Raw genomic sequence first — 14841 nt, forward strand, 5'->3', positions numbered from 1 at the left:
TGACCATGCTAAATTGTCACTAATGTCAGGGGGATCAGCAAGGTAGGTGTGTGGGGTTACGGGAATAGGGCCTGGATGGGATTGTGGTCAGTGCAGACTCAATGTGCTGAAAAGCCTCTTTCTGCATAGTAGGAATTCTATGATTCTAGGGAGCACTTTCATCTTCACTTGCCCACAACTCAGTTGCACTTTTTACCTATTCTGAACACATCAGTGGCACTCACTTCTCCCCTCTTCCAGTTTGCACTCTATTTTTACCTGGCTTAAGATCTCCATTTTATCATCTCTGGCTTCTAACGTCACATACCCTGTGTGACAGTGCATGGAATGGTCACTACATATTGATGCCAAATTTCCTCCTCTCTGGGGTAAGACTGTGAATAAAATTGTATATTTTTTATGAGGTCTTCTTGCTTTATGAGCTCTTTGACTTGAAGGTTGGGGAAGGGAGGTGGCAATCTTTTTTGTACAAATACACATTCTGATTGATGAAAGCGGAGAATCAGTTTTAGCAAAGTTAAGCCAATTTCTAATCTAAACATAATTGCTGCACTCCTATGGTGTTTCAAGTTGCTAGCCTGCACGCTTTTCATAAAAAGGAATGTAATCTGAATACTAGCTGTTTTCTAAAAAAAATTAGAGCGAATACTTTAGAATATGAATTTCAGAGGATTCAGCCATTGTATGGATAGAGATTAAAGGCTTTAGGATCGGATAGTTTGACTTACCATGAGAAACATGTCCTTGATTTTAAATGTATTAAACTGTAGACTACTAACATTGAGATTTTTCACAAGATTTTTTAAATTAATTTGCGGGAACATGTGTGTCACTGGCTGGCCAGCATTTATTGCCCATCCCTAGTTGCCTAAGGGCAGTTGAGAGTCAACCACACTGCTATGGCCCTGCAGTCATATGTAGACCAGACCACGTAAGGACAGCAAATTTCCTTCTCATGAGTGGTGGGTTTTTCCAACAATCGACGATGGTTTCATGGTCATCAGTAGGTTCTTAATTCCGGATACTTTTTTATTGAATTCAAATTCCATCATCTACTGTGGCAGGATTTGAACGCAGGTCCCCAGAACATTAGCTGAGTTCCTGGAGTAAAAGTAATAATACCACTAGACCATCACCTCCCATCTCTTAAACAGTTAACAATTTTGTTGTAGCAAATGCCATTTTGTTAAATTGCACAGCAAGACATGGCAATCAAACTTTTCACTTCAGCTTTTCACTAGAGCCTGGGTTCACTATAAGTAACTTGGTGCCACATGTAGAATAGGAAGTGATTAACTGAGAACATGCAAATTAATTCTGAGTTAGAATTAAGCTCAAGAACAGTACACATTGTCTATCAAATGTACGCAAAAGCCAAAGGCCCCATGTTTTTTGAAAGATCCATTATTGTCAAAATGTGTAAATGGTTTTCCTATAGTCTGCACTTTTGGTGGCATCAGGTGTTGGTTGGTACCAATAACATCAAATGCATTTTCTTGCTCACTACAAAAGGTCTTATTTATATTAACTCACTCTGATGCACCACTGGCTGAGATTTACAAGAGGATGAATGTATAGTGTATACAGATAGGCATATATGGACATGTGTGTGGTCTTTATATCATTCAGAACTGACTACATCTTTGCAGTTCAGGCCAAAGCAGTAATTGCGTCGCAAAGTGTTATCGTCGGAAGGACAAACTTGTAACAAGTTGCTTCCTCATAAATCCACATCACTCCCACTATATGTACTGAAAGGATTTAAGGAATATGCAGGACAGGACATTTCACCCTGTCTAACTGATCAAGGGAGCAGAAAGAAAATGCACATTTTTATAAAGGCATGAAGATGACAAAATAGAAGAAATATCCCTAGAAATTCTTGCATTAAATACAGATAGTATCTTAACATCTGTTATTCAATTTCATGGCTGATGTGTGCTTTACTCCAGTTAAGTGCAATCGAACGATTTATACAACCGAGTAATTGTGCACCAGTGTGATTTATACCAGATACTAAAAAAACAAGTTTGTGATTTATCACACAATAATTACAGATGAGGGAGTCATTCAACCCATCTTAATTCATCCATCCAGAATATCCTAAAGTCCCCATGTTGCAGCATGAAATTGGCCCTTAAATGATTCCATGGTTTTCATCTTTTCTTCTATCTGATCGTCCGTTCCACACATTGATCATTTCTGAGAGATGAAATTCCTGATATCAGCTCTAAATCTTCCCTTTACTAGCCCGAGCCTGTATCATTCAGACAGTTACACTGGGGTCATTTTCTTTCCCCATGCTTTTAACCATCTTGCCTAAGATCAGCTCTCAGTCATTTCTCTTCAAGGCTGAAAACCACATGCTTCTTTTTATCTTGCCTCAGAATTAAGGCTCCTGACACCAGAAGGGGGATTTGAATTCCTTCTGCCTAGCAGACACGGGATGGGATGGCTGTTGAGAGTGAAGATGTGCACTTACCAGCCGTTCGCCACCCCCACAACTATTTTAAAACCATTTTTTTTCTTTGACAACTGAAGTACCTCTGGAACTGGGGCAGCAGTGTCATTAATATATGCAAACGAGAGTCTTATCACAGATTCAATCCACTTTGAGCCTCGCTTTAAAGCACCTCTATCTCAGATGCTTACCAGCATGATGCTATATAGGAATATCTGATCAAATACTCAGAATGGTATCTATTTTCTATGATAATTATAGTGAAGATGCACCTTTTATATATACAGAGATATACCGTACAATTAAGATACAGTATAATGCAATAACAATAGAAACCAATCCAGTTGTGCTGTTTCTTTGGTAGATCATAAGATATATTTCTGCTGGCAGAGAATTCTATTATATTTTTCTGCCTGGAAGTTATTATCAGAAAATCAATTGCAGTGAAAACAAAATAAGAAAACACATGTTTAACAATAAATCTGATCTGGGAAAATAACTATCTGGTAAATGATATTTGCCTCGCACACCATTTTCTCTAAAACGAACGCAAGTGTCGAACTGGTCAAATAGGGATTGAACTTAATTTACTCGGGAATAAATCTGCAGTTTATCTATGCAGCCAATCACCCTTGTCACTGAAAATTGTAATAAAACGCGCAATCTCTTCCAGGCCTCTAACTTAAATATTCTGGTGATGAGGCAGTTGTGATTGCAAAAGGTCGCTGGTCAGATGAAAATTGTATTCAATTCGGGTGAAATTCACGCCTTTCTTTCTCAAAAGCATTAATCATGTCTGCAGACAAAATATTTTCCACAATTTGTGTGTGTGCGTTCAAGATGACTCCAAGACGTTTTTAAATCAAAATGATATCTGCCGTCCGTAAAGCTTTTGAACAGTTGGTGGAAAAGTACGAAAATGTAAAACCTTTGGTGGAAGCGGTCTTCCTCCAACTGAAATTCATTCCATGGCATGCATGGTGGCAGATGTGCAAGTGACCTACCATCTTCGAGAGGTTACTTTGAACCCAGTATATAGCACTGCTTCCCATTTACCAATTCATTTTCTCCCTCTCCTACTTCCTCTGAAGCTCCATCTATCTTTCCTCCCCAGCCACACCAGCTGAATGGTAAATCATATGCTGCCACTCAATGGTTTAGTGTGTCAGTACATTTAACGTGGCACAATGGAGTCGTTTCTAAGGTGTTGAGATTTTATACATTTAATGGGTTTACAAAACCCTAAACAAAGACCCAAAAATAATCCGAATCACTTTTGTGCAAGCTGCAAACCTTACAATCCTAAAAATGAACAGTGGGGGGTTACCATATGACACATATTAATGCGATTCCAACAATTTTTCATTCACTTCAAAAAGATTAAATCAACCTGCATAACAATGTGAGTGTTATAGTGGTAGCATACAAAACATGCATTTTACAAAGTAGAACAGGCAGCACGGTGGCACAGCGATTAGCACTGCTGCCTCACTCAAGTTTAATTCCAGGTCACTGTCTATGTGAGTTTGCACATTCTCCCCATGTCTGCATGAGTTTCCTCCGAGTGTTCCAGTTCCCTCCCACACTCCAAAGATGTGCAGGTTAGGCGGATTGGCCATACTAAATTGTTCCTTAGCATCCCAAGATGTATAGGTTAGGGGGATTAGCCATGGTAAATATATGGGATTACAGAAATAGCGTGATGAGTGTGGACCTGGTTAAGATGGTCTGTTGGAAAGTTGTGCAGACTCCATGAGCTGAATGGCCTCCTTCTGTAGGGATCCTATGAAAGTAGCATGGCCTGGCTTCATCACAGGAAGTCACAAAGCATCATGCTGCAGAGGCAGAACAGATCCTCAGTCTGTAGCAGTAGCTTTAATTTCATGAGGTAAAAGTGATAAAACAGTCACCTGCTATATTCATTTGCATTTCATCTACATAAGATGAAACCCAATCCATCAAATGAATGTGACTTCCCACTGCAACTCTGAACAGGCAGCTCAAGGAGTGAACTGTCATTTAGGAGTACTCCTGGATTTTGACCCCATATTGGTACCTCATACCCGATGCAGTTGTTGAAGTGTAGTTGCCAGGGTGTGCATTCACTCTATAATTAATAACTGAGAGCGGGTGGACTCAAAAGGTTTAAGGACCAAAAGATGCCCTCCAGCACTGAAAAGGCACCAACCTGCCAATGTAGATAAGAGAGAGAGAGAGAGATAGATGGCTGTGCCTTCTGTAGAGCTTTAACATAGTTAAGTTCAAAGGCAGGTCGAATCCATCTAACTGCCTTGTTCTGGCCTTAATAGGCAGCTAAACGTTAATTGGAAAATTCAAGCTGGCAAGTCAGTGTACACGTCCATTAATTGGCCTAATAGCCCTCCCCACTTATGGACGGGTAGCTGTCACCCAACCCACCGATCCTCTGAAATGAAAATAACTGGGGGGATGGGAGACTGGCACGTTGATTGGTCAAGGGATAATGCAGGCCCGCCGTCTCTGGCAAACAAAATTTCTGTCCCCTGTGTCCCACTGGCTTCCTGCCAATGAGTTAAAATTCCCTCTTTTGGAATCGACTTCATGACTTCTCTGTGTGCTGCCTCCAGTCTTTGAATGTCTCCACTGTATCTAAGTAACAGGGTTTAAGGAGTGCTCTAACAATAGTAAAGTATAATTTAATCGCTTCTTTCTAGGATTTGTATTCTAGTCTTTCTGACTATATAATTCAGAATTTCTTTGGCTAAATTTATTCCATAGAAGAAGCAAAGATACCCTGAAGAGAAGTAGGAGGCTCATTCAATCTGCACTGACTCTCTGAAAGAGTATTCCACCCCCTCCAATACCCCCTCCCCAATCCTCATTGCCCCACACATTTACCATGGCTAATCCACCTAGTCTACACCTCTTTGGTCCGCAAGGGGCAATTTAGCATGGCCAATCCACCTAAGCCACACATCTTTGGACATCAAGCGGGAATTTAGCATGTCCAATTCACCTAATCCGCACATCTTTGGACGCCAAGGGGCAATTTAGCATGGCCAATCCACCTAATCTACATTTCTTTGGACACTATGGGTCAATTTAGCATGGTCAATCCATCTAACCTAATTCTCTTCAGACCCCATGAGCAATTTAGCATGGCCAATCCACCTAACTTGCACTCTTTGGACACCAAAGGGCAATTTAGCATGGCCAATCCACCTAACCGGCACTCTTTGGACACCGAAGGGCAATTCAGCATGGCCAATCCATCTAACCTCCATCTCTTTGGACACCAAGAGGCAATTTAGCATGGTCAATCCATCTAACCTGCACATCATTGGACATTAAGAGGCAATTTAGCAGTGCTAACCACTTGTGCCACGATTCTCTGAAGAAAACTTTACATGAATTCTTGGAGGTCCACTGGATACTATTTGGGCATTTTAGAGACAGCTATGACTTTGCAGAGTTGTTCACAACTTGCTCAAAATCCATTGGCTGGAAAGTCTCCACTGAGTCATGGTGACAGGAAGCCAAATTCGCAACTCACATATAACAGGCGCAGTTCCTGTTCTCAGCCCAATAGCAGGATAGAATGATTAATTCTATATATTTCAGCAAAAAAATTAAAATGTAAATAAAAAATAGTTTCTAGTTAGATTTTTCTTGCGATTTACTGAAAAAGAGAAATGCTGTCGAAGCTTTTCATCTTGCACTCATCAGGACAGAACACTGATTGTGGAGGGAACAACAAGTTATACAGCATGAGAAAAGAGTGCTGCTTGGTTGGCAAATGTACATTGATTGTAGAGGTGCTGCCATGGAAAATGCACCAAGGAACAGTTAACTGCCGATGAAAAGTTTCAATAGTGTGACTCTTTTTTCAGCTCAAGTTCTGCCCTGCCCAGCAAAAATTTTATTTCTTAACCATCAGTTCCTTATTCAAATAATAATCCAAAACTCAAATTTTGCATTCAATTTGTTCAGTTCAAAATTAAAGGTTTCAAATCAGATTAGAGGAACAACTTCACACAAACGGCAATAAAGGAACTCAAATAATCTTGCCTGAAATGCCATTTATGATAACTATCCTTCTTTCTAATTGAGTATAGTGGAATTCTTTTACTCTGAAATGTTACAGGCTATGGCAAAATTACATGAAAAGGAGAAGAGATTCCCTACATTTGTAGTTATGCTAATCATTACTGCACCGAGATTCTGAATTTAATTACAAAAGGCTCCTTTTAACAAAGATCATTATAATACCTATCACTGGAGTTGTATTAAATACATAATTGTTCCAGCACTGATGTGCTAATCAGTTGTTGTGTAGTTTTGTGAAACTGTTTGGGTTCAAACTGGCAATAATTCCTCATTTCAGCAACAAAGACAAAATAGCTGGAATGCCAAACTGAAAAGGATCAATTGTACTTTATTTGTAAAAGATACGTGGTCTTATTCCTTTGATTAATGAGCCATCCACGCTTGCAATGAACTAGACTTCAAGGGACCCATTTAAAAAGATTGAATGACTGAGGCTAGAAAATATATCAGCAAAGGTAATCTGAAATCTAACATGATGTTGGCAATCCTTGGAAGATTAACACACAGTATTCCAGCCTCTTTCTGGATCTTTTTTGTTCCACCTCGAACTGCTAGTAAATTTCAGTTCACCAACTGCTGTTGCATACATCGAACCCTATCATTTTATATATCCGTGGCACAGTGGTACCATAGTTAGCACTATTGCCTCATAGCAGCAGGGAAGCGGGTTCAGTTTCGGCCTTGGGCCTGTGTGGAGTTTGCACATTGTCAGCGTGGGTTTCCTCCAGGTGCTCCTGTTTCTTCCCACAGTCCAAAGATGTGCAGGTTAGGTGGATTGGCCACGTTAAATTGCCCCTTAGTGTCCCAGGATGTGTAGGTCAGATGGATTAGCCGTGGGAAATGTATGGGGTTCCGGGGAGAGGGCCTAGGTAAGATCCTCTGTCAGGGAGCTGGTGCAGATTAGATGGGCCATATGGCCTCTTCTGAACTGTAGGGATTTTATGATTATGGCACAATTTCACATCAATCAAATGTTTATAAATGATGTGTTTATTACCCCCAGGCAGGTGACATGAATTTAGTAAAATTATAAAATATTTATCTGTGATTAAGGGAATATTTAATAGCAGCAAGCTGTTAGTATAATATTGTGAGCTCTGGCGAGTCGCAATTAACAAATGGTTACAGTCAATAGTCATCTGGTGGCATAGAACCTGTGTATTGCTGAAAAATGGACATGTCGAAACTTTTCATTGGGCACTCATCAGGACACTTTGCAAGAATGCCAGATGAAGGAGAAAACAACAATTTATAGTGTATGAGAAAAGAATGCTGACTGGTTGGCAAGTGGACTCTGATTGGCAGAGACATTGTCATGGAGAATACATAAATTGATTGTGACCAACAGATAACCGCCAAGCATTTTATGAAATGTAAACCAAGCAGTTTGACTCTGATTAAGGGAATGGCCTGGAAAATGAATCAGCAAATGGATGTCATTTACTTTGTTTGGCTGAAACAGGCACAATATGTGTAAATGTTCTTTCTGTCTGCAAAGAACAGAGCCCTGTGCATTAATATATGTAACTTTCAGTACATGCAAATGCGCTGCCCTGCGAGCCTGGCTGACAATCTTAAATCAGTTGTCAATCTAATTCTTGGCACACTAATGAATATTTAGCAAGTGTTGTCCAACCATAGAGTTACGTCTAATGTTGAACACTGAGTTTTGCTTGCAGGCTTGTATATCAAAAACAATGCTGGGTCCATGTGCTTGTTTGACATTGCTAGGCTATTCACCAATGTTTCACTTAAGGAAGCCACAGGTATTTGAACTGTAGTGCAGTATCATGGTGGTTCAGACCAGTGACCATCGTAGTACTCAATGAAATTCTGAAATCAGCAGCTCATGCAGTTGAGTTCAAGTTTAACAACTCCATGTATGCCCAAATAGATAGTGTTGCCATTGTACCCCACTCTCAGCCCAACTCTCACAAACATCTTTGTTGGGTTCTATGAGAAACTTGTTTCCAATGGATGACACCTAACACCCTGCCCCTAGCGTATTTCCAATATGTGGATGATTTGTTTGCTCTATTTAAATTTGCAGCAACATGCAATAACTTCCTTGCATGTCCTGATAGGTTCCATCCTTTTCACATTTGAAATGGAGTAGTCAAATTAATGCTCCTTCCTTGATATATTGGTTGAATGTCATCTCCATGGCAGCACCTCTACCAATCTGAGTCCACTTGCCAACTAATCAATATTCTCTTCCCATCCAGTATAAATTGTTGTTTTCCCCTTATATTGGTATTCTTGCGAAGTGCTCTGATAAGTGCCAGATGAAAGGCTTCAACATGTCTCTTTATTCAGCAGTAGCAGTGAATCCCAAAGTAACATTAATTGATTCACTGGAGTTATTGCGAAGGAAAGAGATCAGAGAGATGACAATTTCGTTTACATTTTATTGAAAAAGACTGAAAGGATGTATTTTTACTTTCCGATTTAATGTGTGAATATTTCATCTTAATCATGAAACTGTCTAGAGCTGATATTCAAACAGAGAAACCCCAAAATCTCAGAACCTGTCCACAGTGGCAAAGTGTAGATTTACAGAGACTCCTCCGTCTCAACATAATGGCACCTTCCTGCTTTAGCTCCAGTGGTGAAGCATAAATAGGAATCTCATCATGTGCTAGGAGCACATGAAGCAAAATGACATACACTCTCCATTAAATCAGGTAGGAATGCTTCTGTCAATCATGTGATTAAGCTTTCTTCACTGGAACAATTATTTTAATTTTTTCTCCTTAAATGATTTTATGAAATTTTACATATAATTGGACAAATTATAGATCACTTTAACCTCTTGTGATTACTGTCATTTTAAAAATATCACCTTTCATTCTACATTTCATTTATTGATATTTAATAATGTGGGTTTTCTTTAAGTTTTAAAGTTTACTTATTAGTGTCAAAAGTGTGCTTACAGTAACACTGCAATTAACTTACCGTGACAATCTCCTAGTCACCATATTCCAGCGCCTGTTCGGATACACCGAGGGAGAATTTGGCACAGCCAATGCACCTAACCAGCATGTCTTTCGGGCTGTGGGAGGAAAAGGTAGTCATGATGTGGAGATGCCAGTGTTGGACTGGGGTAAACACAGTAAGAAGTCTTAACGACACCAGGTTAAAGTCCAACAGGTTTATTTGGTAGCAAACGCCACTGGCTTTCAGAGCACTGCTCCTTCATCAGGTGAGTGGGGAGTTCTGGTCACAAACAGGGCATATAAAGGTGTACGCAGTTCACAGAACACTGATTAGGATGTGAGTCTTAATTAGCTGGAGAAGCTACAGCATTGCAATGAATGGGTCACTGCAAGAGTGCCGATTTGTCATAGCGGAAATCAGCATCGTACAGTGGCTCCGCACTGCCAGCCTCCTGATTACTGGCCAGTTTGATTGCTGCCCAGCACAGCAACGCACCACCCCCCCCAACTATCCCTGGCCATGTGACAACTCCCCCCCCTCCCCCCCATCCCACCCTCCAATTGCTGACCTTCCAGATGTCTACGGGCCAGCCCTGACGTCCCCCCCCAATCCTGGCCCACCTCGATCTCCACCCACCTCAGCAGTCCTGACCTCCGAATCCCCATCTCCCCTCCCAGCATCCCCAACCCACCTAGCAGGCTGACTGCACCCACCCCCCCCATTGTCCGGTGAGCAGTGTCAAGGTGCCCCTGTGCATTGCCACTTTGTCCCTTGGGCAGTGCCAGGGTGCCAGACAGGCAGTGCCAGGCTGGCAATGCCCTGGGGGCACCCCTCACCTAATCCCAGAGCTTCTGGTAGGGTCTCCATGGTCCCCCCTTCACTCCAGCGGGTTGCCAGCTCCCCCCTATAGAAATGCAGAGGGATCTGGGTGTGCAAGTGCACAAGTCTTTGAAGGTGGCAACACAGGTGGAGAAGGTTGCGAAGAAAGCTTATGGTATGCTAGCCTTTATGGGAAGGGGTATAGAGTACAAGAGCTGGTGTCTAATGCTGCAGTTGTACAGAACATTGGTTAGACCGCATTTGGAGTACTGCGTCCAGTTCTGGTCACCTTACCACCGGAAGGACCTGGAGACCCTGGAGAGAGTGCAGAGGAGGTTTACCAGGATGCAGCCTGGTATGGAAGGACTGGGTTATGAGGAAAGATTGGGTAAATTGGGGCTGTTTCCCTTAGAAAGACGGAGATTGAGGGGAGATCTAATAGAGGTGTATAAGGTAATGAAGGGTATAGATTAAACAGTGGCAGGCTTTTTCCTAGATTGGAGACAAATATCACAAGGGGCCACAGGCTTATGGTGAGGGGGGAGAGGTACAATTTGGGTGCTAGAGGGAGATTTTTCACACAGAGGGTCGTGGGGGTATGGAATGCACTGCCAAGTAAGGTGGTGGAGGCAGGCACACTGGACTTGTTTAAGGTTTACTTAGATAGACACATGAGCAAAATAGGGATAGAGGGTTATAGGAGACTGTTTTAAATAAGGATCAGAGCCTCGGGACGTCCCTGGAAATCAACTGTTACATGTGTTGATGTTTTGCTCTTTTACTCCGCAGGTGCGCCGGTCCACCCTGTTGTCTAACGAGGGGCATACACACGATGGGTCGTGCATGGGCTGCTCTTGGATGTTTCAAGAGTAGCCTAGTACTTCGCGTCGTTTGTGTATGCTTAAAACTGGACCAGCAGATGGGCACCACAACAGTTCAGTGACAAATACTGTTTGCTGTGCAGATACATGGATCTGGGCCAGTGTCTGTGGGAGTTTGCGCATTCTCCCTGTGGTTGCGTGGAATTCCTCCGGGTGCTCCGGTTTCTTCCCACACCCCAAGGATGTGCTCTTAGACTGATTGGTGTAACAAATTGTCCCTAAATTATTCTCCCCTTAATCTGGTTTCCAATGGGGGTACCGTAAGCATAGACATGGGTCAAGGGTGGAGGAGGAAAAACACATTGTTAAGAGGGCGGCGTGGGCTCGTTGGGCCGAAGGGCCTGTTTCCTGTGCTGTGTTGTTCTTTGTTCTTTGTTCTTAGTCAATGCTGGAGTTAAATACTCCTGGCGGGGAGGGGAGAGGCTAGCGGGGCTGGCAACCTCAGTCCCGGGCCTGCCCACAAGATGTAAATCAGGATTTAAATATTTTAATCAGCTCGGCTCCGATTTCTGGTGTGGAGCTGACGCTGTTGGGGATCGGAAGCGCGCGGGGGCCGTGGTGCCCGGTAGGAATCCCACTAAACAGCCTCCGCTTATGTGTCCCAGCCCACTGAACTGCTCCTGTAAAAGCAACCCTTTAAAATCCAGAGAAGAAATGTCTGTCCCTTGTCAGGCTAGACTGCAATACCTCATAGATTCAATTACAGGAAATAGATCAGCAAAGTCAATCTGGAATCTGCAACAGCCACTGATAATTCACAAGAGGTTGACACATCCCAATGTCAGGTCGATTGGGCGAAATCAAGTGACCAATCTTTACACCTATCAAGTAAATAAATGTCACCTGCATAATCTCCAGTCTGCCTCAATTCTAAAATGGAACTGTGCCACATGTCAGAATGTAATAAATCAGAGGATTGACGGTACAGAATGGGGCCAAAGTACGAGTTTTCAGGACCAGGAAATAGTAACAGAATTAAATTGCTTCTTGTACTGATTCTTCCAAACATGTCAGTGGAAAGACTGCAGATAATTGAGGGAATGCGCTTAAAACCATTTGTCTGTTTGTCATGTAAGCTGCGAGTTTTGGCAACTGTGTCCATCGGAGAGGAATTAATCCTCGGGGATTTTCGGAGCACCTCAGTTAAATGCGAAACACTGCGGATTCTGGAATCTGAAACAAAAACAGAAAAATGCCGGAAAATCGCAGCAGGCCTGAGAGCAACTGTGGATAGAGAGTAGAGTCAATAGTTCGAGTCTAAATAACCCTTTGTCAGAGCTGAGAGGAAAGAAAGTCCAGTAAGTAGTCTCACAACACCAGGTTAAAGTCCAACAGGTTTATTTGGTGGCACGAACTTTCAGAGTGTCGCTCCTTCTTCAGGTGACTGAGTCACCTGTTGGACTATTACCTGGTGTTGTGAGAGACTTCTTACAGTGCTTACCCCAGTCCAATGCCGGCATCTCCACATCAGGAAATAGAGTCAGCAGAGATTTATATTATGAGGGCAGGAAGGGTGGGATTGGACAAAGGGAATGTAAATAAGTACATGGTGAAGGAAACAAACAGAAATTCTGTACAAGAGAAAAGCAGTACTTCTTCAGGGAAGGCAATCCTAGGAGAGAAGTGGCAGTGAGTTAAGCACCTTTGTCCAATTCCACCACCCCCCTCCCCCACTTTCCGTCCTCTCAGCTCTGACAAAAGATCATCTAGACTCGAACCGTTCACTCTATTACTCTCTCCACAGATGCTGTCAGACCTGCTGAGATTTTCCAAAATTTTTCTGCCTTTGTTTGGATTTGTAAAGATTATGGTGGGGCAGTACAGTGGCACAGTAGTTAGCACTGCTGCCTCATAGCGCCAGGGACCCAGATTCGATTCCCAGCTTGGGTCACTGTCTGTGTGGAGCCTTCATGTTCTCCCTGTGTCTGCGTGGGTTTCCTCCGGGTGCTCCAGTTTCCTCCCACAGTCCAAGGATGTGTGGTGGATTGGCCACGCTATATTGCCCCTTAATGTCAGAGGGACTAGCTAGAGTAAATGCATGGAGTAGGGGGATAGGGGCTGGATGGGATTGTGGTCAGTGTAGACTCAAAGGGCTGAATGGCCTCCTTCTGCACTGTCGGATTCTATGATTCTATATTTGGTTTGCAGCAGTTCTGAATGCCCAGTCCTACCATCATTGGGTAGAGCTGAAGGAGCATTTGTGTGAAATAATAATTTACATTAACACAGCGCCTATTATATTTTTGGAACGTCTCAAAGCCCTTCCTGGCTACTGGATTACCATTGTTAGGGTGTGTAAAAACTCTACAAGCAAGAGTGGTGTTAAGTGTCGGGATGAATGTTGGCCGGGCCACCAGTAATACTCTTTTGAAAAATGCCATGAGATCCAATTTTCCACCTGGATGGAGCCCGAGCTGAACATTTCCACTGATGGTGCAATACTCTCTGTAGTTGAAGATTTTGGCTGGAATTTTGCCAGCACACCCACCCCAGAATCGGGGCAGGCAAGCTCGCAGAATGGCATTCTCCATCTGCCTGGGTCAGGATCATGCGAGCCTCGGGTGGGTGGGGCAGTAAAATTCTGGCATATATGCTAAATTCTTGTGGCCAGACTTTCACTCCTGGCATGAGTACCTCAAGTCAGGAAATTTCCAGATTTGCAGACCCACCTCAGTTTACTGGTCCTCAACAGGTCAGACTTTTACTATGAGGGGGAAGGGGTGGGATTGAGTCGACCCTGCCAAACCCAGAAGCAGATCCCACGCATCCATGGGGGAGGTGCTATATCAGGCTGGTTAGAAAACCTGCCTCTTTTCCCTCAGGCTTTGCCCCAGTTGTTTTAATAGTTGTTAGCCTTCACCTGTTACATGCTCTCACCCACTTCCCCTACATACAGCTCATGCCCCCTCATATCCCAACTCCCACCCCACGCATATGCTCGCTCATACCCCCATGCCACCTCCATAGCCACTCGACCAATATCCATCATGGACAGACCCCAGGAGCCATATGGAGATGAAAACCATGAACTTCCAGAAATCCTTCCCACTGCCAATAAAAACTGAATCTGTTGCAAAGTGGGGGAGAAGTTCCTCATCTGGGTCCCGCCCACCATTTTTAAAGATCCACAGAAACTTCCCGACTCAGCGAAAACCTAGCCCTTGAAGTGAGGTTGGAACCTATGGCTGTCTTTGGGATAAGAGTCAAGTTTTTACTGTTATTTAAGTACCAAAAACTGAAACATATTAAGTATATATAATTTTTCTTTTTAATAGTTACTGCAAATGGCATTCAAATTAGGAACAGTTCAATGCTAATTTGTAAAGCTCATTATTTTTAAGATGAAGTGAGATATAAATGAAATGTTGTTTAACACAAAATTGCACTGTTGTTTGGTATTGAGAAGTATAGAGCCACATTACAGTACTTGTGCAGTGCTAATCTGATTCCAATCTCTATGCCCATAATGTTAACAGGGACTGTGAGCAAATCCTAATGTGAAATCTGTACAAAGACACTGAGTTCAAGCTTGGTATATCTTAAAGTGCCATTGCAAAAGCACAATGACCCCCAGTGCGAGTTCCTAATCATATTGCAGACAGTTGAAATAATATCACGCTCCACCCTTTCATTACACTGGTTGCTGCTGATAACTCG

This window comes from Carcharhinus amblyrhynchos, chromosome 6, assembly GCF_965287045.1.
Source record: "Carcharhinus amblyrhynchos chromosome 6, sCarAmb.v2.hapA, whole genome shotgun sequence".
NCBI lineage: Eukaryota > Metazoa > Chordata > Chondrichthyes > Carcharhiniformes > Carcharhinidae > Carcharhinus > Carcharhinus amblyrhynchos.